The sequence below is a fragment of the Anomaloglossus baeobatrachus genome, unplaced genomic scaffold, assembly GCF_048569485.1.
Source record: "Anomaloglossus baeobatrachus isolate aAnoBae1 unplaced genomic scaffold, aAnoBae1.hap1 Scaffold_2651, whole genome shotgun sequence".
NCBI classification, from domain to species: domain Eukaryota; kingdom Metazoa; phylum Chordata; class Amphibia; order Anura; family Aromobatidae; genus Anomaloglossus; species Anomaloglossus baeobatrachus.
In genome coordinates this window covers 13,099-36,991 of record NW_027442179.1, presented here as the reverse complement: position 1 = coordinate 36,991, position 23,893 = coordinate 13,099, and the positions used below count along the sequence as shown (strand labels likewise).

Below are 23,893 nucleotides of genomic sequence, written 5' to 3'. Positions count from 1 at the left end.
TTGTATCGTGAATTGGAAAGACTGCAAGGGGGAGGGGAGTTGCTTGCGCCCTAAAGGAGGAGTTATTCAGATTCATTGCAGTGGGCGGCGGCTGCAAAACGCACCATTCTTCTTGTTTTTGCTCTGCAAAGCAGCCTTTTCAAGGGTTGGCTTGGGTGACAAAATGTCTTGTGTAGGCGTGGGTTTGTCTCCCTCTCGCTCTCTCTCCCTAAGATGTGTCCGGCATAGGCCAGGGTGCCACTCGAGGCCCAAACCAATTCTGGTTATCGCTTCTCGGCCTTTTGGCTAAGATCAAGTGTAGTATCTGTTCTTATCAGTTTAATATCTGATACGTCCCCTATCTGGGGACCATATATTAAATGGATTTTTAGAACAGGGAGATGGAAAAAGAGCTTGCTCTGTCCACTCCACGCATTGACCTGGTATTGCAGTACCTCCAGGAACGGTGCACCCCTTCTTAACCCAGTTTCCAAAAGCAGAACTCGATTCACCTGATTCATATTAGCCCGATTAGCGAATTGAAATGAATTTTTATCTAACACACTTTTTACTTGCTTTATTCATCCAAATAGCAAACTCATCACCACTCAACTTCACCAACTCTGCTATGTCCCGTGCAGTATCTTGTTGTCAGTCTAATCTAGATCATGTGTAATTGAATGGAATAGATCCCTTTTGGACAAAGTGGAGTCAGATGCTGCAGTGACCACAGGTGTGAGAGGATCTACAATTGGCATCTGGTGTTATCTCTCTGCTTCCACTCCAAATAAAGTTACCTGTTGTTACCTGAACGTCAAATACTAAGAATGGGCGGCCTATGAAAGAATTAGTACTTTCATTAAGTATACTAAACCGGCTAATTGGGAATAGACAAACTGTAAAAAGCCCTCTGAGAAAGCCCCTCTCTAACCTTTGTTAGTAAGCTTTTCTGTAGCCTGCCTGTTGATGTATTTTCGGTTTGAACAGTGCACAACATGAAGAGACGGAACACTGGCGGCTTGTCACAATGCCCCCCGATGACATCACAATAGCGCTGCTGCCTAGAAAACAAGCTGCGCAGAAGAAGTTGTTCTTTGGGTGGGAGGGTGGGCTAGTGGAAGGAGGGGGCAATCTCTTTTTTTCCCGGGTGGTAGGGGGATGACAGGAGAAGGGAAGCGGGTGGTGAGAAAGGTACAGAGGGCAGGGTTTGGGGGCTGGGAAGGAAAGGGAAAAGATTAGGGTTTGGGGATGATGAAAGGGCTTTCTACGGGTAAGGATGGCAAAGGGTGGCAGTGACGGAAAGTCAGGCAACCTGTCCTGTCCGTCTTTTTGTATCGTGAATTGGAAAGACTGCAAGGGGGAGGGGAGTTGCTTGCGCCCTAAAGGAGGAGTTATTCAGATTCATTGCAGTGGGCGGCGGCTGCAAAACGCACCATTCTTCTTGTTTTTGCTCTGCAAAGCAGCCTTTTCAAGGGTTGGCTTGGGTGACAAAATGTCTTGTGTAGGCGTGGGTTTGTCTCCCTCTCGCTCTCTCTCCCTAAGATGTGTCCGGCATAGGCCAGGGTGCCACTCGAGGCCCAAACCAATTCTGGTTATCACTTCTCGGCCTTTTGGCTAAGATCAAGTGTAGTATCTGTTCTTATCAGTTTAATATCTGATACGTCCCCTATCTGGGGACCATATATTAAATGGATTTTTAGAACAGGGAGATGGAAAAAGAGCTTGCTCTGTCCACTCCACGAATTGACCTGGTATTGCAGTACCTCCAGGAACGGTGCACCCCTTCTTAACCCAGTTTCCAAAAGCAGAACTCGATTCACCTGATTCATATTAGCCCGATTAGCGAATTGAAATGAATTTTTATCTAACACACTTTTTACTTGCTTTATTCATCCAAATAGCAAACTCATCACCACTCAACTTCACCAACTCTGCTATGTCCCGTGCAGTATCTTGTTGTCAGTCTAATCTAGATCATGTGTAATTGAATGGAATAGATCCCTTTTGGACAAAGTGGAGTCAGATGCTGCAGTGACCACAGGTGTGAGAGGATCTACAATTGGCATCTGGTGTTATCTCTCTGCTTCCACTCCAAATAAAGTTACCTGTTGTTACCTGAACGTCAAATACTAAGAATGGGCGGCCTATGAAAGAATTAGTACTTTCATTAAGTATACTAAACCGGCTAATTGGGAATAGACAAACTGTAAAAAGCCCTCTGAGAAAGCCCCTCTCTAACCTTTGTTAGTAAGCTTTTCTGTAGCCTGCCTGTTGATGTATTTTCGGTTTGAACAGTGCACAACATGAAGAGACGGAACACTGGCGGCTTGTCACAATGCCCCCCGATGACATCACAATAGCGCTGCTGCCTAGAAAACAAGCTGCGCAGAAGAAGTTGTTCTTTGGGTGGGAGGGTGGGCTAGTGGAAGGAGGGGGCAATCTCTTTTTTTCCCGGGTGGTAGGGGGATGACAGGAGAAGGGAAGCGGGTGGTGAGAAAGGTACAGAGGGCAGGGTTTGGGGGCTGGGAAGGAAAGGGAAAAGATTAGGGTTTGGGGATGATGAAAGGGCTTTCTACGGGTAAGGATGGCAAAGGGTGGCAGTGACGGAAAGTCAGGCAACCTGTCCTGTCCGTCTTTTTGTATCGTGAATTGGAAAGACTGCAAGGGGGAGGGGAGTTGCTTGCGCCCTAAAGGAGGAGTTATTCAGATTCATTGCAGTGGGCGGCGGCTGCAAAACGCACCATTCTTCTTGTTTTTGCTCTGCAAAGCAGCCTTTTCAAGGGTTGGCTTGGGTGACAAAATGTCTTGTGTAGGCGTGGGTTTGTCTCCCTCTCGCTCTCTCTCCCTAAGATGTGTCCGGCATAGGCCAGGGTGCCACTCGAGGCCCAAACCAATTCTGGTTATCGCTTCTCGGCCTTTTGGCTAAGATCAAGTGTAGTATCTGTTCTTATCAGTTTAATATCTGATACGTCCCCTATCTGGGGACCATATATTAAATGGATTTTTAGAACAGGGAGATGGAAAAAGAGCTTGCTCTGTCCACTCCACGCATTGACCTGGTATTGCAGTACCTCCAGGAACGGTGCACCCCTTCTTAACCCAGTTTCCAAAAGCAGAACTCGATTCACCTGATTCATATTAGCCCGATTAGCGAATTGAAATGAATTTTTATCTAACACACTTTTTACTTGCTTTATTCATCCAAATAGCAAACTCATCACCACTCAACTTCACCAACTCTGCTATGTCCCGTGCAGTATCTTGTTGTCAGTCTAATCTAGATCATGTGTAATTGAATGGAATAGATCCCTTTTGGACAAAGTGGAGTCAGATGCTGCAGTGACCACAGGTGTGAGAGGATCTACAATTGGCATCTGGTGTTATCTCTCTGCTTCCACTCCAAATAAAGTTACCTGTTGTTACCTGAACGTCAAATACTAAGAATGGGCGGCCTATGAAAGAATTAGTACTTTCATTAAGTATACTAAACCGGCTAATTGGGAATAGACAAACTGTAAAAAGCCCTCTGAGAAAGCCCCTCTCTAACCTTTGTTAGTAAGCTTTTCTGTAGCCTGCCTGTTGATGTATTTTCGGTTTGAACAGTGCACAACATGAAGAGACGGAACACTGGCGGCTTGTCACAATGCCCCCCGATGACATCACAATAGCGCTGCTGCCTAGAAAACAAGCTGCGCAGAAGAAGTTGTTCTTTGGGTGGGAGGGTGGGCTAGTGGAAGGAGGGGGCAATCTCTTTTTTTCCCGGGTGGTAGGGGGATGACAGGAGAAGGGAAGCGGGTGGTGAGAAAGGTACAGAGGGCAGGGTTTGGGGGCTGGGAAGGAAAGGGAAAAGATTAGGGTTTGGGGATGATGAAAGGGCTTTCTACGGGTAAGGATGGCAAAGGGTGGCAGTGACGGAAAGTCAGGCAACCTGTCCTGTCCGTCTTTTTGTATCGTGAATTGGAAAGACTGCAAGGGGGAGGGGAGTTGCTTGCGCCCTAAAGGAGGAGTTATTCAGATTCATTGCAGTGGGCGGCGGCTGCAAAACGCACCATTCTTCTTGTTTTTGCTCTGCAAAGCAGCCTTTTCAAGGGTTGGCTTGGGTGACAAAATGTCTTGTGTAGGCGTGGGTTTGTCTCCCTCTCGCTCTCTCTCCCTAAGATGTGTCCGGCATAGGCCAGGGTGCCACTCGAGGCCCAAACCAATTCTGGTTATCGCTTCTCGGCCTTTTGGCTAAGATCAAGTGTAGTATCTGTTCTTATCAGTTTAATATCTGATACGTCCCCTATCTGGGGACCATATATTAAATGGATTTTTAGAACAGGGAGATGGAAAAAGAGCTTGCTCTGTCCACTCCACGCATTGACCTGGTATTGCAGTACCTCCAGGAACGGTGCACCCCTTCTTAACCCAGTTTCCAAAAGCAGAACTCGATTCACCTGATTCATATTAGCCCGATTAGCGAATTGAAATGAATTTTTATCTAACACACTTTTTACTTGCTTTATTCATCCAAATAGCAAACTCATCACCACTCAACTTCACCAACTCTGCTATGTCCCGTGCAGTATCTTGTTGTCAGTCTAATCTAGATCATGTGTAATTGAATGGAATAGATCCCTTTTGGACAAAGTGGAGTCAGATGCTGCAGTGACCACAGGTGTGAGAGGATCTACAATTGGCATCTGGTGTTATCTCTCTGCTTCCACTCCAAATAAAGTTACCTGTTGTTACCTGAACGTCAAATACTAAGAATGGGCGGCCTATGAAAGAATTAGTACTTTCATTAAGTATACTAAACCGGCTAATTGGGAATAGACAAACTGTAAAAAGCCCTCTGAGAAAGCCCCTCTCTAACCTTTGTTAGTAAGCTTTTCTGTAGCCTGCCTGTTGATGTATTTTCGGTTTGAACAGTGCACAACATGAAGAGACGGAACACTGGCGGCTTGTCACAATGCCCCCCGATGACATCACAATAGCGCTGCTGCCTAGAAAACAAGCTGCGCAGAAGAAGTTGTTCTTTGGGTGGGAGGGTGGGCTAGTGGAAGGAGGGGGCAATCTCTTTTTTTCCCGGGTGGTAGGGGGATGACAGGAGAAGGGAAGCGGGTGGTGAGAAAGGTACAGAGGGCAGGGTTTGGGGGCTGGGAAGGAAAGGGAAAAGATTAGGGTTTGGGGATGATGAAAGGGCTTTCTACGGGTAAGGATGGCAAAGGGTGGCAGTGACGGAAAGTCAGGCAACCTGTCCTGTCCGTCTTTTTGTATCGTGAATTGGAAAGACTGCAAGGGGGAGGGGAGTTGCTTGCGCCCTAAAGGAGGAGTTATTCAGATTCATTGCAGTGGGCGGCGGCTGCAAAACGCACCATTCTTCTTGTTTTTGCTCTGCAAAGCAGCCTTTTCAAGGGTTGGCTTGGGTGACAAAATGTCTTGTGTAGGCGTGGGTTTGTCTCCCTCTCGCTCTCTCTCCCTAAGATGTGTCCGGCATAGGCCAGGGTGCCACTCGAGGCCCAAACCAATTCTGGTTATCGCTTCTCGGCCTTTTGGCTAAGATCAAGTGTAGTATCTGTTCTTATCAGTTTAATATCTGATACGTCCCCTATCTGGGGACCATATATTAAATGGATTTTTAGAACAGGGAGATGGAAAAAGAGCTTGCTCTGTCCACTCCACGCATTGACCTGGTATTGCAGTACCTCCAGGAACGGTGCACCCCTTCTTAACCCAGTTTCCAAAAGCAGAACTCGATTCACCTGATTCATATTAGCCCGATTAGCGAATTGAAATGAATTTTTATCTAACACACTTTTTACTTGCTTTATTCATCCAAATAGCAAACTCATCACCACTCAACTTCACCAACTCTGCTATGTCCCGTGCAGTATCTTGTTGTCAGTCTAATCTAGATCATGTGTAATTGAATGGAATAGATCCCTTTTGGACAAAGTGGAGTCAGATGCTGCAGTGACCACAGGTGTGAGAGGATCTACAATTGGCATCTGGTGTTATCTCTCTGCTTCCACTCCAAATAAAGTTACCTGTTGTTACCTGAACGTCAAATACTAAGAATGGGCGGCCTATGAAAGAATTAGTACTTTCATTAAGTATACTAAACCGGCTAATTGGGAATAGACAAACTGTAAAAAGCCCTCTGAGAAAGCCCCTCTCTAACCTTTGTTAGTAAGCTTTTCTGTAGCCTGCCTGTTGATGTATTTTCGGTTTGAACAGTGCACAACATGAAGAGACGGAACACTGGCGGCTTGTCACAATGCCCCCCGATGACATCACAATAGCGCTGCTGCCTAGAAAACAAGCTGCGCAGAAGAAGTTGTTCTTTGGGTGGGAGGGTGGGCTAGTGGAAGGAGGGGGCAATCTCTTTTTTTCCCGGGTGGTAGGGGGATGACAGGAGAAGGGAAGCGGGTGGTGAGAAAGGTACAGAGGGCAGGGTTTGGGGGCTGGGAAGGAAAGGGAAAAGATTAGGGTTTGGGGATGATGAAAGGGCTTTCTACGGGTAAGGATGGCAAAGGGTGGCAGTGACGGAAAGTCAGGCAACCTGTCCTGTCCGTCTTTTTGTATCGTGAATTGGAAAGACTGCAAGGGGGAGGGGAGTTGCTTGCGCCCTAAAGGAGGAGTTATTCAGATTCATTGCAGTGGGCGGCGGCTGCAAAACGCACCATTCTTCTTGTTTTTGCTCTGCAAAGCAGCCTTTTCAAGGGTTGGCTTGGGTGACAAAATGTCTTGTGTAGGCGTGGGTTTGTCTCCCTCTCGCTCTCTCTCCCTAAGATGTGTCCGGCATAGGCCAGGGTGCCACTCGAGGCCCAAACCAATTCTGGTTATCGCTTCTCGGCCTTTTGGCTAAGATCAAGTGTAGTATCTGTTCTTATCAGTTTAATATCTGATACGTCCCCTATCTGGGGACCATATATTAAATGGATTTTTAGAACAGGGAGATGGAAAAAGAGCTTGCTCTGTCCACTCCACGCATTGACCTGGTATTGCAGTACCTCCAGGAACGGTGCACCCCTTCTTAACCCAGTTTCCAAAAGCAGAACTCGATTCACCTGATTCATATTAGCCCGATTAGCGAATTGAAATGAATTTTTATCTAACACACTTTTTACTTGCTTTATTCATCCAAATAGCAAACTCATCACCACTCAACTTCACCAACTCTGCTATGTCCCGTGCAGTATCTTGTTGTCAGTCTAATCTAGATCATGTGTAATTGAATGGAATAGATCCCTTTTGGACAAAGTGGAGTCAGATGCTGCAGTGACCACAGGTGTGAGAGGATCTACAATTGGCATCTGGTGTTATCTCTCTGCTTCCACTCCAAATAAAGTTACCTGTTGTTACCTGAACGTCAAATACTAAGAATGGGCGGCCTATGAAAGAATTAGTACTTTCATTAAGTATACTAAACCGGCTAATTGGGAATAGACAAACTGTAAAAAGCCCTCTGAGAAAGCCCCTCTCTAACCTTTGTTAGTAAGCTTTTCTGTAGCCTGCCTGTTGATGTATTTTCGGTTTGAACAGTGCACAACATGAAGAGACGGAACACTGGCGGCTTGTCACAATGCCCCCCGATGACATCACAATAGCGCTGCTGCCTAGAAAACAAGCTGCGCAGAAGAAGTTGTTCTTTGGGTGGGAGGGTGGGCTAGTGGAAGGAGGGGGCAATCTCTTTTTTTCCCGGGTGGTAGGGGGATGACAGGAGAAGGGAAGCGGGTGGTGAGAAAGGTACAGAGGGCAGGGTTTGGGGGCTGGGAAGGAAAGGGAAAAGATTAGGGTTTGGGGATGATGAAAGGGCTTTCTACGGGTAAGGATGGCAAAGGGTGGCAGTGACGGAAAGTCAGGCAACCTGTCCTGTCCGTCTTTTTGTATCGTGAATTGGAAAGACTGCAAGGGGGAGGGGAGTTGCTTGCGCCCTAAAGGAGGAGTTATTCAGATTCATTGCAGTGGGCGGCGGCTGCAAAACGCACCATTCTTCTTGTTTTTGCTCTGCAAAGCAGCCTTTTCAAGGGTTGGCTTGGGTGACAAAATGTCTTGTGTAGGCGTGGGTTTGTCTCCCTCTCGCTCTCTCTCCATAAGATGTGTCCGGCATAGGCCAGGGTGCCACTCGAGGCCCAAACCAATTCTGGTTATCGCTTCTCGGCCTTTTGGCTAAGATCAAGTGTAGTATCTGTTCTTATCAGTTTAATATCTGATACGTCCCCTATCTGGGGACCATATATTAAATGGATTTTTAGAACAGGGAGATGGAAAAAGAGCTTGCTCTGTCCACTCCACGCATTGACCTGGTATTGCAGTACCTCCAGGAACGGTGCACCCCTTCTTAACCCAGTTTCCAAAAGCAGAACTCGATTCACCTGATTCATATTAGCCCGATTAGCGAATTGAAATGAATTTTTATCTAACACACTTTTTACTTGCTTTATTCATCCAAATAGCAAACTCATCACCACTCAACTTCACCAACTCTGCTATGTCCCGTGCAGTATCTTGTTGTCAGTCTAATCTAGATCATGTGTAATTGAATGGAATAGATCCCTTTTGGACAAAGTGGAGTCAGATGCTGCAGTGACCACAGGTGTGAGAGGATCTACAATTGGCATCTGGTGTTATCTCTCTGCTTCCACTCCAAATAAAGTTACCTGTTGTTACCTGAACGTCAAATACTAAGAATGGGCGGCCTATGAAAGAATTAGTACTTTCATTAAGTATACTAAACCGGCTAATTGGGAATAGACAAACTGTAAAAAGCCCTCTGAGAAAGCCCCTCTCTAACCTTTGTTAGTAAGCTTTTCTGTAGCCTGCCTGTTGATGTATTTTCGGTTTGAACAGTGCACAACATGAAGAGACGGAACACTGGCGGCTTGTCACAATGCCCCCCGATGACATCACAATAGCGCTGCTGCCTAGAAAACAAGCTGCGCAGAAGAAGTTGTTCTTTGGGTGGGAGGGTGGGCTAGTGGAAGGAGGGGGCAATCTCTTTTTTTCCCGGGTGGTAGGGGGATGACAGGAGAAGGGAAGCGGGTGGTGAGAAAGGTACAGAGGGCAGGGTTTGGGGGCTGGGAAGGAAAGGGAAAAGATTAGGGTTTGGGGATGATGAAAGGGCTTTCTACGGGTAAGGATGGCAAAGGGTGGCAGTGACGGAAAGTCAGGCAACCTGTCCTGTCCGTCTTTTTGTATCGTGAATTGGAAAGACTGCAAGGGGGAGGGGAGTTGCTTGCGCCCTAAAGGAGGAGTTATTCAGATTCATTGCAGTGGGCGGCGGCTGCAAAACGCACCATTCTTCTTGTTTTTGCTCTGCAAAGCAGCCTTTTCAAGGGTTGGCTTGGGTGACAAAATGTCTTGTGTAGGCGTGGGTTTGTCTCCCTCTCGCTCTCTCTCCCTAAGATGTGTCCGGCATAGGCCAGGGTGCCACTCGAGGCCCAAACCAATTCTGGTTATCGCTTCTCGGCCTTTTGGCTAAGATCAAGTGTAGTTTGGGAGGGTACTACCTTGGTTGGTGCTGAAAGGTGCCAGGGTATTGCACAACTGCTGGCCTTGGGGGAGTGTGCATCGTAGGATGTCATAGCCCTCTTGTGACGGACAGTTACCTGGGCAACGAGAGGCGGTCACTTTATTATTTTCAAACTCATCCTTTAAAAAAAAAAAAAAAAAAAAAAAATCTGTTCTTATCAGTTTAATATCTGATACGTCCCCTATCTGGGGACCATATATTAAATGGATTTTTAGAACAGGGAGATGGAAAAAGAGCTTGCTCTGTCCACTCCACGCATTGACCTGGTATTGCAGTACCTCCAGGAACGGTGCACCCCTTCTTAACCCAGTTTCCAAAAGCAGAACTCGATTCACCTGATTCATATTAGCCCGATTAGCGAATTGAAATGAATTTTTATCTAACACACTTTTTACTTGCTTTATTCATCCAAATAGCAAACTCATCACCACTCAACTTCACCAACTCTGCTATGTCCCGTGCAGTATCTTGTTGTCAGTCTAATCTAGATCATGTGTAATTGAATGGAATAGATCCCTTTTGGACAAAGTGGAGTCAGATGCTGCAGTGACCACAGGTGTGAGAGGATCTACAATTGGCATCTGGTGTTATCTCTCTGCTTCCACTCCAAATAAAGTTACCTGTTGTTACCTGAACGTCAAATACTAAGAATGGGCGGCCTATGAAAGAATTAGTACTTTCATTAAGTATACTAAACCGGCTAATTGGGAATAGACAAACTGTAAAAAGCCCTCTGAGAAAGCCCCTCTCTAACCTTTGTTAGTAAGCTTTTCTGTAGCCTGCCTGTTGATGTATTTTCGGTTTGAACAGTGCACAACATGAAGAGACGGAACACTGGCGGCTTGTCACAATGCCCCCCGATGACATCACAATAGCGCTGCTGCCTAGAAAACAAGCTGCGCAGAAGAAGTTGTTCTTTGGGTGGGAGGGTGGGCTAGTGGAAGGAGGGGGCAATCTCTTTTTTTCCCGGGTGGTAGGGGGATGACAGGAGAAGGGAAGCGGGTGGTGAGAAAGGTACAGAGGGCAGGGTTTGGGGGCTGGGAAGGAAAGGGAAAAGATTAGGGTTTGGGGATGATGAAAGGGCTTTCTACGGGTAAGGATGGCAAAGGGTGGCAGTGACGGAAAGTCAGGCAACCTGTCCTGTCCGTCTTTTTGTATCGTGAATTGGAAAGACTGCAAGGGGGAGGGGAGTTGCTTGCGCCCTAAAGGAGGAGTTATTCAGATTCATTGCAGTGGGCGGCGGCTGCAAAACGCACCATTCTTCTTGTTTTTGCTCTGCAAAGCAGCCTTTTCAAGGGTTGGCTTGGGTGACAAAATGTCTTGTGTAGGCGTGGGTTTGTCTCCCTCTCGCTCTCTCTCCCTAAGATGTGTCCGGCATAGGCCAGGGTGCCACTCGAGGCCCAAACCAATTCTGGTTATCGCTTCTCGGCCTTTTGGCTAAGATCAAGTGTAGTATCTGTTCTTATCAGTTTAATATCTGATACGTCCCCTATCTGGGGACCATATATTAAATGGATTTTTAGAACAGGGAGATGGAAAAAGAGCTTGCTCTGTCCACTCCACGCATTGACCTGGTATTGCAGTACCTCCAGGAACGGTGCACCCCTTCTTAACCCAGTTTCCAAAAGCAGAACTCGATTCACCTGATTCATATTAGCCCGATTAGCGAATTGAAATGAATTTTTATCTAACACACTTTTTACTTGCTTTATTCATCCAAATAGCAAACTCATCACCACTCAACTTCACCAACTCTGCTATGTCCCGTGCAGTATCTTGTTGTCAGTCTAATCTAGATCATGTGTAATTGAATGGAATAGATCCCTTTTGGACAAAGTGGAGTCAGATGCTGCAGTGACCACAGGTGTGAGAGGATCTACAATTGGCATCTGGTGTTATCTCTCTGCTTCCACTCCAAATAAAGTTACCTGTTGTTACCTGAACGTCAAATACTAAGAATGGGCGGCCTATGAAAGAATTAGTACTTTCATTAAGTATACTAAACCGGCTAATTGGGAATAGACAAACTGTAAAAAGCCCTCTGAGAAAGCCCCTCTCTAACCTTTGTTAGTAAGCTTTTCTGTAGCCTGCCTGTTGATGTATTTTCGGTTTGAACAGTGCACAACATGAAGAGACGGAACACTGGCGGCTTGTCACAATGCCCCCCGATGACATCACAATAGCGCTGCTGCCTAGAAAACAAGCTGCGCAGAAGAAGTTGTTCTTTGGGTGGGAGGGTGGGCTAGTGGAAGGAGGGGGCAATCTCTTTTTTTCCCGGGTGGTAGGGGGATGACAGGAGAAGGGAAGCGGGTGGTGAGAAAGGTACAGAGGGCAGGGTTTGGGGGCTGGGAAGGAAAGGGAAAAGATTAGGGTTTGGGGATGATGAAAGGGCTTTCTACGGGTAAGGATGGCAAAGGGTGGCAGTGACGGAAAGTCAGGCAACCTGTCCTGTCCGTCTTTTTGTATCGTGAATTGGAAAGACTGCAAGGGGGAGGGGAGTTGCTTGCGCCCTAAAGGAGGAGTTATTCAGATTCATTGCAGTGGGCGGCGGCTGCAAAACGCACCATTCTTCTTGTTTTTGCTCTGCAAAGCAGCCTTTTCAAGGGTTGGCTTGGGTGACAAAATGTCTTGTGTAGGCGTGGGTTTGTCTCCCTCTCGCTCTCTCTCCCTAAGATGTGTCCGGCATAGGCCAGGGTGCCACTCGAGGCCCAAACCAATTCTGGTTATCGCTTCTCGGCCTTTTGGCTAAGATCAAGTGTAGTATCTGTTCTTATCAGTTTAATATCTGATACGTCCCCTATCTGGGGACCATATATTAAATGGATTTTTAGAACAGGGAGATGGAAAAAGAGCTTGCTCTGTCCACTCCACGCATTGACCTGGTATTGCAGTACCTCCAGGAACGGTGCACCCCTTCTTAACCCAGTTTCCAAAAGCAGAACTCGATTCACCTGATTCATATTAGCCCGATTAGCGAATTGAAATGAATTTTTATCTAACACACTTTTTACTTGCTTTATTCATCCAAATAGCAAACTCATCACCACTCAACTTCACCAACTCTGCTATGTCCCGTGCAGTATCTTGTTGTCAGTCTAATCTAGATCATGTGTAATTGAATGGAATAGATCCCTTTTGGACAAAGTGGAGTCAGATGCTGCAGTGACCACAGGTGTGAGAGGATCTACAATTGGCATCTGGTGTTATCTCTCTGCTTCCACTCCAAATAAAGTTACCTGTTGTTACCTGAACGTCAAATACTAAGAATGGGCGGCCTATGAAAGAATTAGTACTTTCATTAAGTATACTAAACCGGCTAATTGGGAATAGACAAACTGTAAAAAGCCCTCTGAGAAAGCCCCTCTCTAACCTTTGTTAGTAAGCTTTTCTGTAGCCTGCCTGTTGATGTATTTTCGGTTTGAACAGTGCACAACATGAAGAGACGGAACACTGGCGGCTTGTCACAATGCCCCCCGATGACATCACAATAGCGCTGCTGCCTAGAAAACAAGCTGCGCAGAAGAAGTTGTTCTTTGGGTGGGAGGGTGGGCTAGTGGAAGGAGGGGGCAATCTCTTTTTTTCCCGGGTGGTAGGGGGATGACAGGAGAAGGGAAGCGGGTGGTGAGAAAGGTACAGAGGGCAGGGTTTGGGGGCTGGGAAGGAAAGGGAAAAGATTAGGGTTTGGGGATGATGAAAGGGCTTTCTACGGGTAAGGATGGCAAAGGGTGGCAGTGACGGAAAGTCAGGCAACCTGTCCTGTCCGTCTTTTTGTATCGTGAATTGGAAAGACTGCAAGGGGGAGGGGAGATGCTTGCGCCCTAAAGGAGGAGTTATTCAGATTCATTGCAGTGGGCGGCGGCTGCAAAACGCACCATTCTTCTTGTTTTTGCTCTGCAAAGCAGCCTTTTCAAGGGTTGGCTTGGGTGACAAAATGTCTTGTGTAGGCGTGGGTTTGTCTCCCTCTCGCTCTCTCTCCCTAAGATGTGTCCGGCATAGGCCAGGGTGCCACTCGAGGCCCAAACCAATTCTGGTTATCGCTTCTCGGCCTTTTGGCTAAGATCAAGTGTAGTATCTGTTCTTATCAGTTTAATATCTGATACGTCCCCTATCTGGGGACCATATATTAAATGGATTTTTAGAACAGGGAGATGGAAAAAGAGCTTGCTCTGTCCACTCCACGCATTGACCTGGTATTGCAGTACCTCCAGGAACGGTGCACCCCTTCTTAACCCAGTTTCCAAAAGCAGAACTCGATTCACCTGATTCATATTAGCCCGATTAGCGAATTGAAATGAATTTTTATCTAACACACTTTTTACTTGCTTTATTCATCCAAATAGCAAACTCATCACCACTCAACTTCACCAACTCTGCTATGTCCCGTGCAGTATCTTGTTGTCAGTCTAATCTAGATCATGTGTAATTGAATGGAATAGATCCCTTTTGGACAAAGTGGAGTCAGATGCTGCAGTGACCACAGGTGTGAGAGGATCTACAATTGGCATCTGGTGTTATCTCTCTGCTTCCACTCCAAATAAAGTTACCTGTTGTTACCTGAACGTCAAATACTAAGAATGGGCGGCCTATGAAAGAATTAGTACTTTCATTAAGTATACTAAACCGGCTAATTGGGAATAGACAAACTGTAAAAAGCCCTCTGAGAAAGCCCCTCTCTAACCTTTGTTAGTAAGCTTTTCTGTAGCCTGCCTGTTGATGTATTTTCGGTTTGAACAGTGCACAACATGAAGAGACGGAACACTGGCGGCTTGTCACAATGCCCCCCGATGACATCACAATAGCGCTGCTGCCTAGAAAACAAGCTGCGCAGAAGAAGTTGTTCTTTGGGTGGGAGGGTGGGCTAGTGGAAGGAGGGGGCAATCTCTTTTTTTCCCGGGTGGTAGGGGGATGACAGGAGAAGGGAAGCGGGTGGTGAGAAAGGTACAGAGGGCAGGGTTTGGGGGCTGGGAAGGAAAGGGAAAAGATTAGGGTTTGGGGATGATGAAAGGGCTTTCTACGGGTAAGGATGGCAAAGGGTGGCATTGACGGAAAGTCAGGCAACCTGTCCTGTCCGTCTTTTTGTATCGTGAATTGGAAAGACTGCAAGGGGGAGGGGAGTTGCTTGCGCCCTAAAGGAGGAGTTATTCAGATTCATTGCAGTGGGCGGCGGCTGCAAAACGCACCATTCTTCTTGTTTTTGCTCTGCAAAGCAGCCTTTTCAAGGGTTGGCTTGGGTGACAAAATGTCTTGTGTAGGCGTGGGTTTGTCTCCCTCTCGCTCTCTCTCCCTAAGATGTGTCCGGCATAGGCCAGGGTGCCACTCGAGGCCCAAACCAATTCTGGTTATCGCTTCTCGGCCTTTTGGCTAAGATCAAGTGTAGTATCTGTTCTTATCAGTTTAATATCTGATACGTCCCCTATCTGGGGACCATATATTAAATGGATTTTTAGAACAGGGAGATGGAAAAAGAGCTTGCTCTGTCCACTCCACGCATTGACCTGGTATTGCAGTACCTCCAGGAACGGTGCACCCCTTCTTAACCCAGTTTCCAAAAGCAGAACTCGATTCACCTGATTCATATTAGCCCGATTAGCGAATTGAAATGAATTTTTATCTAACACACTTTTTACTTGCTTTATTCATCCAAATAGCAAACTCATCACCACTCAACTTCACCAACTCTGCTATGTCCCGTGCAGTATCTTGTTGTCAGTCTAATCTAGATCATGTGTAATTGAATGGAATAGATCCCTTTTGGACAAAGTGGAGTCAGATGCTGCAGTGACCACAGGTGTGAGAGGATCTACAATTGGCATCTGGTGTTATCTCTCTGCTTCCACTCCAAATAAAGTTACCTGTTGTTACCTGAACGTCAAATACTAAGAATGGGCGGCCTATGAAAGAATTAGTACTTTCATTAAGTATACTAAACCGGCTAATTGGGAATAGACAAACTGTAAAAAGCCCTCTGAGAAAGCCCCTCTCTAACCTTTGTTAGTAAGCTTTTCTGTAGCCTGCCTGTTGATGTATTTTCGGTTTGAACAGTGCACAACATGAAGAGACGGAACACTGGCGGCTTGTCACAATGCCCCCCGATGACATCACAATAGCTCTGCTGCCTAGAAAACAAGCTGCGCAGAAGAAGTTGTTCTTTGGGTGGGAGGGTGGGCTAGTGGAAGGAGGGGGCAATCTCTTTTTTTCCCGGGTGGTAGGGGGATGACAGGAGAAGGGAAGCGGGTGGTGAGAAAGGTACAGAGGGCAGAGTTTGGGGGCTGGGAAGGAAAGGGAAAAGATTAGGGTTTGGGGATGATGAAAGGGCTTTCTACGGGTAAGGATGGCAAAGGGTGGCAGTGACGGAAAGTCAGGCAACCTGTCCTGTCCGTCTTTTTGTATCGTGAATTGGAAAGACTGCAAGGGGGAGGGGAGTTGCTTGCGCCCTAAAGGAGGAGTTATTCAGATTCATTGCAGTGGGCGGCGGCTGCAAAACGCACCATTCTTCTTGTTTTTGCTCTGCAAAGCAGCCTTTTCAAGGGTTGGCTTGGGTGACAAAATGTCTTGTGTAGGCGTGGGTTTGTCTCCCTCTCGCTCTCTCTCCCTAAGATGTGTCCGGCATAGGCCAGGGTGCCACTCGAGGCCCAAACCAATTCTGGTTATCGCTTCTCGGCCTTTTGGCTAAGATCAAGTGTAGTATCTGTTCTTATCAGTTTAATATCTGATACGTCCCCTATCTGGGGACCATATATTAAATGGATTTTTAGAACAGGGAGATGGAAAAAGAGCTTGCTCTGTCCACTCCACGCATTGACCTGGTATTGCAGTACCTCCAGGAACGGTGCACCCCTTCTTAACCCAGTTTCCAAAAGCAGAACTCGATTCACCTGATTCATATTAGCCCGATTAGCGAATTGAAATGAATTTTTATCTAACACACTTTTTACTTGCTTTATTCATCCAAATAGCAAACTCATCACCACTCAACTTCACCAACTCTGCTATGTCCCGTGCAGTATCTTGTTGTCAGTCTAATCTAGATCATGTGTAATTGAATGGAATAGATCCCTTTTGGACAAAGTGGAGTCAGATGCTGCAGTGACCACAGGTGTGAGAGGATCTACAATTGGCATCTGGTGTTATCTCTCTGCTTCCACTCCAAATAAAGTTACCTGTTGTTACCTGAACGTCAAATACTAAGAATGGGCGGCCTATGAAAGAATTAGTACTTTCATTAAGTATACTAAACCGGCTAATTGGGAATAGACAAACTGTAAAAAGCCCTCTGAGAAAGCCCCTCTCTAACCTTTGTTAGTAAGCTTTTCTGTAGCCTGCCTGTTGATGTATTTTCGGTTTGAACAGTGCACAACATGAAGAGACGGAACACTGGCGGCTTGTCACAATGCCCCCCGATGACATCACAATAGCGCTGCTGCCTAGAAAACAAGCTGCGCAGAAGAAGTTGTTCTTTGGGTGGGAGGGTGGGCTAGTGGAAGGAGGGGGCAATCTCTTTTTTTCCCGGGTGGTAGGGGGATGACAGGAGAAGGGAAGCGGGTGGTGAGAAAGGTACAGAGGGCAGGGTTTGGGGGCTGGGAAGGAAAGGGAAAAGATTAGGGTTTGGGGATGATGAAAGGGCTTTCTACGGGTAAGGATGGCAAAGGGTGGCAGTGACGGAAAGTCAGGCAACCTGTCCTGTCCGTCTTTTTGTATCGTGAATTGGAAAGACTGCAAGGGGGAGGGGAGTTGCTTGCGCCCTAAAGGAGGAGTTATTCAGATTCATTGCAGTGGGCGGCGGCTGCAAAACGCACCATTCTTCTTGTTTTTGCTCTGCAAAGCAGCCTTTTCAAGGGTTGGCTTGGGTGACAAAATGTCTTGTGTAGGCGTGGGTTTGTCTCCCTCTCGCTCTCTCTCCCTAAGATGTGTCCGGCATAGGCCAGGGTGCCACTCGAGGCCCAAACCAATTCTGGTTATCGCTTCTCGGCCTTTTGGCTAAGATCAAGTGTAGTATCTGTTCTTATCAGTTTAATATCTGATACGTCCCCTATCTGGGGACCATATATTAAATGGATTTTTAGAACAGGGAGATGGAAAAAGAGCTTGCTCTGTCCACTCCACGCATTGACCTGGTATTGCAGTACCTCCAGGAACGGTGCACCCCTTCTTAACCCAGTTTCCAAAAGCAGAACTCGATTCACCTGATTCATATTAGCCCGATTAGCGAATTGAAATGAATTTTTATCTAACACACTTTTTACTTGCTTTATTCATCCAAATAGCAAACTCATCACCACTCAACTTCACCAACTCTGCTATGTCCCGTGCAGTATCTTGTTGTCAGTCTAATCTAGATCATGTGTAATTGAATGGAATAGATCCCTTTTGGACAAAGTGGAGTCAGATGCTGCAGTGACCACAGGTGTGAGAGGATCTACAATTGGCATCTGGTGTTATCTCTCTGCTTCCACTCCAAATAAAGTTACCTGTTGTTACCTGAACGTCAAATACTAAGAATGGGCGGCCTATGAAAGAATTAGTACTTTCATTAAGTATACTAAACCGGCTAATTGGGAATAGACAAACTGTAAAAAGCCCTCTGAGAAAGCCCCTCTCTAACCTTTGTTAGTAAGCTTTTCTGTAGCCTGCCTGTTGATGTATTTTCGGTTTGAACAGTGCACAACATGAAGAGACGGAACACTGGCGGCTTGTCACAATGCCCCCCGATGACATCACAATAGCGCTGCTGCCTAGAAAACAAGCTGCGCAGAAGAAGTTGTTCTTTGGGTGGGAGGGTGGGCTAGTGGAAGGAGGGGGCAATCTCTTTTTTTCCCGGGTGGTAGGGGGATGACAGGAGAAGGGAAGCGGGTGGTGAGAAAGGTACAGAGGGCAGGGTTTGGGGGCTGGGAAGGAAAGGGAAAAGATTAGGGTTTGGGGATGATGAAAGGGCTTTCTACGGGTAAGGATGGCAAAGGGTGGCAGTGACGGAAAGTCAGGCAACCTGTCCTGTCCGTCTTTTTGTATCGTGAATTGGAAAGACTGCAAGGGGGAGGGGAGTTGCTTGCGCCCTAAAGGAGGAGTTATTCAGATTCATTGCAGTGGGCGGCGGCTGCAAAACGCACCATTCTTCTTGTTTTTGCTCTGCAAAGCAGCCTTTTCAAGGGTTGGCTTGGGTGACAAAATGTCTTGTGTAGGCGTGGGTTTGTCTCCCTCTCGCTCTCTCTCCCTAAGATGTGTCCGGCATAGGCCAGGGTGCCACTCGAGGCCCAAACCAATTCTGGTTATCGCTTCTCGGCCTTTTGGCTAAGATCAAGTGTAGTATCTGTTCTTATCAGTTTAATATCTGATACGTCCCCTATCTGGGGACCATATATTAAATGGATTTTTAGAACAGGGAGATGGAAAAAGAGCTTGCTCTGTCCACTCCACGCATTGACCTGGTATTGCAGTACCTCCAGGAACGGTGCACCCCTTCTTAACCCAGTTTCCAAAAGCAGAACTCGATTCACCTGATTCATATTAGCCCGATTAGCGAATTGAAATGAATTTTTATCTAACACACTTTTTACTTGCTTTATTCATCCAAATAGCAAACTCATCACCACTCAACTTCACCAACTCTGCTATGTCCCGTGCAGTATCTTGTTGTCAGTCTAATCTAGATCATGTGTAATTGAATGGAATAGATCCCTTTTGGACAAAGTGGAGTCAGATGCTGCAGTGACCACAGGTGTGAGAGGATCTACAATTGGCATCTGGTGTTATCTCTCTGCTTCCACTCCAAATAAAGTTACCTGTTGTTACCTGAACGTCAAATACTAAGAATGGGCGGCCTATGAAAGAATTAGTACTTTCATTAAGTATACTAAACCGGCTAATTGGGAATAGACAAACTGTAAAAAGCCCTCTGAGAAAGCCCCTCTCTAACCTTTGTTAGTAAGCTTTTCTGTAGCCTGCCTGTTGATGTATTTTCGGTTTGAACAGTGCACAACATGAAGAGACGGAACACTGGCGGCTTGTCACAATGCCCCCCGATGACATCACAATAGCGCTGCTGCCTAGAAAACAAGCTGCGCAGAAGAAGTTGTTCTTTGGGTGGGAGGGTGGGCTAGTGGAAGGAGGGGCAATCTCTTTTTTTCCCGGGTGGTAGGGGGATGACAGGAGAAGGGAAGCGGGTGGTGAGAAAGGTACAGAGGGCAGGGTTTGGGGGCTGGGAAGGAAAGGGAAAAGATTAGGGTTTGGGGATGATGAAAGGGCTTTCTACGGGTAAGGATGGCAAAGGGTGGCAGTGACGGAAAGTCAGGCAACCTGTCCTGTCCGTCTTTTTGTATCGTGAATTGGAAAGACTGCAAGGGGGAGGGGAGTTGCTTGCGCCCTAAAGGAGGAGTTATTCAGATTCATTGCAGTGGGCGGCGGCTGCAAAACGCACCATTCTTCTTGTTTTTGCTCTGCAAAGCAGCCTTTTCAAGGGTTGGCTTGGGTGACAAAATGTCTTGTGTAGGCGTGGGTTTGTCTCCCTCTCGCTCTCTCTCCCTAAGATGTGTCCGGCATAGGCCAGGGTGCCACTCGAGGCCCAAACCAATTCTGGTTATCGCTTCTCGGCCTTTTGGCTAAGATCAAGTGTAGTATCTGTTCTTATCAGTTTAATATCTGATACGTCCCCTATCTGGGGACCATATATTAAATGGATTTTTAAAACAGGGAGATGGAAAAAGAGCTTGCTCTGTCCACTCCACGCATTGACCTGGTATTGCAGTACCTCCAGGAACGGTGCACCCCTTCTTAACCCAGTTTCCAAAAGCAGAACTCGATTCACCTGATTCATATTAGCCCGATTAGCGAATTGAAATGAATTTTTATCTAACACACTTTTTACTTGCTTTATTCATCCAAATAGCAAACTCATCACCACTCAACTTCACCAACTCTGCTATGTCCCGTGCAGTATCTTGTTGTCAGTCTAATCTAGATCATGTGTAATTGAATGGAATAGATCCCTTTTGGACAAAGTGGAGTCAGATGCTGCAGTGACCACAGGTGTGAGAGGATCTACAATTGGCATCTGGTGTTATCTCTCTGCTTCCACTCCAAATAAAGTTACCTGTTGTTACCTGAACGTCAAATACTAAGAATGGGCGGCCTATGAAAGAATTAGTACTTTCATTAAGTATACTAAACCGGCTAATTGGGAATAGACAAACTGTAAAAAGCCCTCTGAGAAAGCCCCTCTCTAACCTTTGTTAGTAAGCTTTTCTGTAGCCTGCCTGTTGATGTATTTTCGGTTTGAACAGTGCACAACATGAAGAGACGGAACACTGGCGGCTTGTCACAATGCCCCCCGATGACATCACAATAGCGCTGCTGCCTAGAAAACAAGCTGCGCAGAAGAAGTTGTTCTTTGGGTGGGAGGGTGGGCTAGTGGAAGGAGGGGGCAATCTCTTTTTTTCCCGGGTGGTAGGGGGATGACAGGAGAAGGGAAGCGGGTGGTGAGAAAGGTACAGAGGGCAGGGTTTGGGGGCTGGGAAGGAAAGGGAAAAGATTAGGGTTTGGGGATGATGAAAGGGCTTTCTACGGGTAAGGATGGCAAAGGGTGGCAGTGACGGAAAGTCAGGCAACCTGTCCTGTCCGTCTTTTTGTATCGTGAATTGGAAAGACTGCAAGGGGGAGGGGAGTTGCTTGCGCCCTAAAGGAGGAGTTATTCAGATTCATTGCAGTGGGCGGCGGCTGCAAAACGCACCATTCTTCTTGTTTTTGCTCTGCAAAGCAGCCTTTTCAAGGGTTGGCTTGGGTGACAAAATGTCTTGTGTAGGCGTGGGTTTGTCTCCCTCTCGCTCTCTCTCCCTAAGATGTGTCCGGCATAGGCCAGGGTGCCACTCGAGGCCCAAACCAATTCTGGTTATCGCTTCTCGGCCTTTTGGCTAAGATCAAGTGTAGTATCTGTTCTTATCAGTTTAATATCTGATACGTCCCCTATCTGGGGACCATATATTAAATGGATTTTTAGAACAGGGAGATGGAAAAAGAGCTTGCTCTGTCCACTCCACGCATTGACCTGGTATTGCAGTACCTCCAGGAACGGTGCACCCCTTCTTAACCCAGTTTCCAAAAGCAGAACTCGATTCACCTGATTCATATTAGCCCGATTAGCGAATTGAAATGAATTTTTATCTAACACACTTTTTACTTGCTTTATTCATCCAAATAGCAAACTCATCACCACTCAACTTCACCAACTCTGCTATGTCCCGTGCAGTATCTTGTTGTCAGTCTAATCTAGATCATGTGTAATTGAATGGAATAGATCCCTTTTGGACAAAGTGGAGTCAGATGCTGCAGTGACCACAGGTGTGAGAGGATCTACAATTGGCATCTGGTGTTATCTCTCTGCTTCCACTCCAAATAAAGTTACCTGTTGTTACCTGAACGTCAAATACTAAGAATGGGCGGCCTATGAAAGAATTAGTACTTTCATTAAGTATACTAAACCGGCTAATTGGGAATAGACAAACTGTAAAAAGCCCTCTGAGAAAGCCCCTCTCTAACCTTTGTTAGTAAGCTTTTCTGTAGCCTGCCTGTTGATGTATTTTCGGTTTGAACAGTGCACAACATGAAGAGACGGAACACTGGCGGCTTGTCACAATGCCCCCCGATGACATCACAATAGCGCTGCTGCCTAGAAAACAAGCTGCGCAGAAGAAGTTGTTCTTTGGGTGGGAGGGTGGGCTAGTGGAAGGAGGGGGCAATCTCTTTTTTTCCCGGGTGGTAGGGGGATGACAGGAGAAGGGAAGCGGGTGGTGAGAAAGGTACAGAGGGCAGGGTTTGGGGGCTGGGAAGGAAAGGGAAAAGATTAGGGTTTGGGGATGATGAAAGGGCTTTCTACGGGTAAGGATGGCAAAGGGTGGCAGTGACGGAAAGTCAGGCAACCTGTCCTGTCCGTCTTTTTGTATCGTGAATTGGAAAGACTGCAAGGGGGAGGGGAGTTGCTTGCGCCCTAAAGGAGGAGTTATTCAGATTCATTGCAGTGGGCGGCGGCTGCAAAACGCACCATTCTTCTTGTTTTTGCTCTGCAAAGCAGCCTTTTCAAGGGTTGGCTTGGGTGACAAAATGTCTTGTGTAGGCGTGGGTTTGTCTCCCTCTCGCTCTCTCTCCCTAAGATGTGTCCGGCATAGGCCAGGGTGCCACTCGAGGCCCAAACCAATTCTGGTTATCGCTTCTCGGCCTTTTGGCTAAGATCAAGTGTAGTATCTGTTCTTATCAGTTTAATATCTGATACGTCCCCTATCTGGGGACCATATATTAAATGGATTTTTAGAACAGGGAGATGGAAAAAGAGCTTGCTCTGTCCACTCCACGCATTGACCTGGTATTGCAGTACCTCCAGGAACGGTGCACCCCTTCTTAACCCAGTTTCCAAAAGCAGAACTCGATTCACCTGATTCATATTAGCCCGATTAGCGAATTGAAATGAATTTTTATCTAACACACTTTTTACTTGCTTTATTCATCCAAATAGCAAACTCATCACCACTCAACTTCACCAACTCTGCTATGTCCCGTGCAGTATCTTGTTGTCAGTCTAATCTAGATCATGTGTAATTGAATGGAATAGATCCCTTTTGGACAAAGTGGAGTCAGATGCTGCAGTGACCACAGGTGTGAGAGGATCTACAATTGGCATCTGGTGTTATCTCTCTGCTTCCACTCCAAATAAAGTTACCTGTTGTTACCTGAACGTCAAATACTAAGAATGGGCGGCCTATGAAAGAATTAGTACTTTCATTAAGTATACTAAACCGGCTAATTGGGAATAGACAAACTGTAAAAAGCCCTCTGAGAAAGCCCCTCTCTAACCTTTGTTAGTAAGCTTTTCTGTAGCCTGCCTGTTGATGTATTTTCGGTTTGAACAGTGCACAACATGAAGAGACGGAACACTGGCGGCTTGTCACAATGCCCCCCGATGACATCACAATAGCGCTGCTGCCTAGAAAACAAGCTGCGCAGAAGAAGTTGTTCTTTGGGTGGGAGGGTGGGCTAGTGGAAGGAGGGGGCAATCTCTTTTTTTCCCGGGTGGTAGGGGGATGACAGGAGAAGGGAAGCGGGTGGTGAGAAAGGTACAGAGGGCAGGGTTTGGGGGCTGGGAAGGAAAGGGAAAAGATTAGGGTTTGGGGATGATGAAAGGGCTTTCTACGGGTAAGGATGGCAAAGGGTGGCAGTGACGGAAAGTCAGGCAACCTGTCCTGTCCGTCTTTTTGTATCGTGAATTGGAAAGACTGCAAGGGGGAGGGGAGTTGCTTGCGCCCTAAAGGAGGAGTTATTCAGATTCATTGCAGTGGGCGGCGGCTGCAAAACGCACCATTCTTCTTGTTTTTGCTCTGCAAAGCAGCCTTTTCAAGGGTTGGCTTGGGTGACAAAATG

The 23,893-nt window shown here is 46.7% G+C and overlaps 18 non-coding genes across 18 annotated transcripts; all 18 read left to right on the top strand.

The window, feature by feature from the left end:
* Positions 1 to 265: 265 nt before the first annotated feature.
* Positions 266 to 456, top strand: LOC142264433 (U2 spliceosomal RNA). Its single transcript, XR_012730942.1, has one exon. It is a non-coding gene; the product is annotated as a U2 spliceosomal RNA (small nuclear RNA).
* A 1,117-nt stretch (positions 457 to 1,573) lies between these two features.
* Positions 1,574 to 1,764, top strand: LOC142264398 (U2 spliceosomal RNA). Its single transcript, XR_012730915.1, has one exon. It is a non-coding gene; the product is annotated as a U2 spliceosomal RNA (small nuclear RNA).
* Positions 1,765 to 2,881: 1,117 nt separating this feature from the next.
* Positions 2,882 to 3,072, top strand: LOC142264432 (U2 spliceosomal RNA). The gene has a single exon (XR_012730941.1). It is a non-coding gene; the product is annotated as a U2 spliceosomal RNA (small nuclear RNA).
* A 1,117-nt stretch (positions 3,073 to 4,189) lies between these two features.
* On the top strand, positions 4,190 to 4,380 carry LOC142264431 (U2 spliceosomal RNA). Its single transcript, XR_012730940.1, has one exon. It is a non-coding gene; the product is annotated as a U2 spliceosomal RNA (small nuclear RNA).
* Positions 4,381 to 5,497: 1,117 nt separating this feature from the next.
* On the top strand, positions 5,498 to 5,688 carry LOC142264430 (U2 spliceosomal RNA). The gene has a single exon (XR_012730939.1). It is a non-coding gene; the product is annotated as a U2 spliceosomal RNA (small nuclear RNA).
* Positions 5,689 to 6,805: 1,117 nt separating this feature from the next.
* Positions 6,806 to 6,996, top strand: LOC142264429 (U2 spliceosomal RNA). The gene has a single exon (XR_012730938.1). It is a non-coding gene; the product is annotated as a U2 spliceosomal RNA (small nuclear RNA).
* A 1,117-nt stretch (positions 6,997 to 8,113) lies between these two features.
* LOC142264428 (U2 spliceosomal RNA) lies at positions 8,114 to 8,304 on the top strand. Its single transcript, XR_012730937.1, has one exon. It is a non-coding gene; the product is annotated as a U2 spliceosomal RNA (small nuclear RNA).
* A 1,308-nt stretch (positions 8,305 to 9,612) lies between these two features.
* On the top strand, positions 9,613 to 9,796 carry LOC142264414 (U2 spliceosomal RNA). Its single transcript, XR_012730930.1, has one exon. It is a non-coding gene; the product is annotated as a U2 spliceosomal RNA (small nuclear RNA).
* Positions 9,797 to 10,913: 1,117 nt separating this feature from the next.
* LOC142264426 (U2 spliceosomal RNA) lies at positions 10,914 to 11,104 on the top strand. Its single transcript, XR_012730936.1, has one exon. It is a non-coding gene; the product is annotated as a U2 spliceosomal RNA (small nuclear RNA).
* Positions 11,105 to 12,221: 1,117 nt separating this feature from the next.
* LOC142264425 (U2 spliceosomal RNA) lies at positions 12,222 to 12,412 on the top strand. Its single transcript, XR_012730935.1, has one exon. It is a non-coding gene; the product is annotated as a U2 spliceosomal RNA (small nuclear RNA).
* Positions 12,413 to 13,529: 1,117 nt separating this feature from the next.
* LOC142264424 (U2 spliceosomal RNA) lies at positions 13,530 to 13,720 on the top strand. Its single transcript, XR_012730934.1, has one exon. It is a non-coding gene; the product is annotated as a U2 spliceosomal RNA (small nuclear RNA).
* Positions 13,721 to 14,837: 1,117 nt separating this feature from the next.
* On the top strand, positions 14,838 to 15,028 carry LOC142264422 (U2 spliceosomal RNA). The gene has a single exon (XR_012730932.1). It is a non-coding gene; the product is annotated as a U2 spliceosomal RNA (small nuclear RNA).
* Positions 15,029 to 16,145: 1,117 nt separating this feature from the next.
* LOC142264421 (U2 spliceosomal RNA) lies at positions 16,146 to 16,336 on the top strand. Its single transcript, XR_012730931.1, has one exon. It is a non-coding gene; the product is annotated as a U2 spliceosomal RNA (small nuclear RNA).
* A 1,117-nt stretch (positions 16,337 to 17,453) lies between these two features.
* LOC142264411 (U2 spliceosomal RNA) lies at positions 17,454 to 17,644 on the top strand. Its single transcript, XR_012730927.1, has one exon. It is a non-coding gene; the product is annotated as a U2 spliceosomal RNA (small nuclear RNA).
* Positions 17,645 to 18,761: 1,117 nt separating this feature from the next.
* Positions 18,762 to 18,952, top strand: LOC142264399 (U2 spliceosomal RNA). Its single transcript, XR_012730916.1, has one exon. It is a non-coding gene; the product is annotated as a U2 spliceosomal RNA (small nuclear RNA).
* Positions 18,953 to 20,068: 1,116 nt separating this feature from the next.
* LOC142264396 (U2 spliceosomal RNA) lies at positions 20,069 to 20,259 on the top strand. The gene has a single exon (XR_012730913.1). It is a non-coding gene; the product is annotated as a U2 spliceosomal RNA (small nuclear RNA).
* A 1,117-nt stretch (positions 20,260 to 21,376) lies between these two features.
* Positions 21,377 to 21,567, top strand: LOC142264387 (U2 spliceosomal RNA). The gene has a single exon (XR_012730905.1). It is a non-coding gene; the product is annotated as a U2 spliceosomal RNA (small nuclear RNA).
* Positions 21,568 to 22,684: 1,117 nt separating this feature from the next.
* LOC142264375 (U2 spliceosomal RNA) lies at positions 22,685 to 22,875 on the top strand. Its single transcript, XR_012730894.1, has one exon. It is a non-coding gene; the product is annotated as a U2 spliceosomal RNA (small nuclear RNA).
* Positions 22,876 to 23,893: the final 1,018 nt, after the last annotated feature.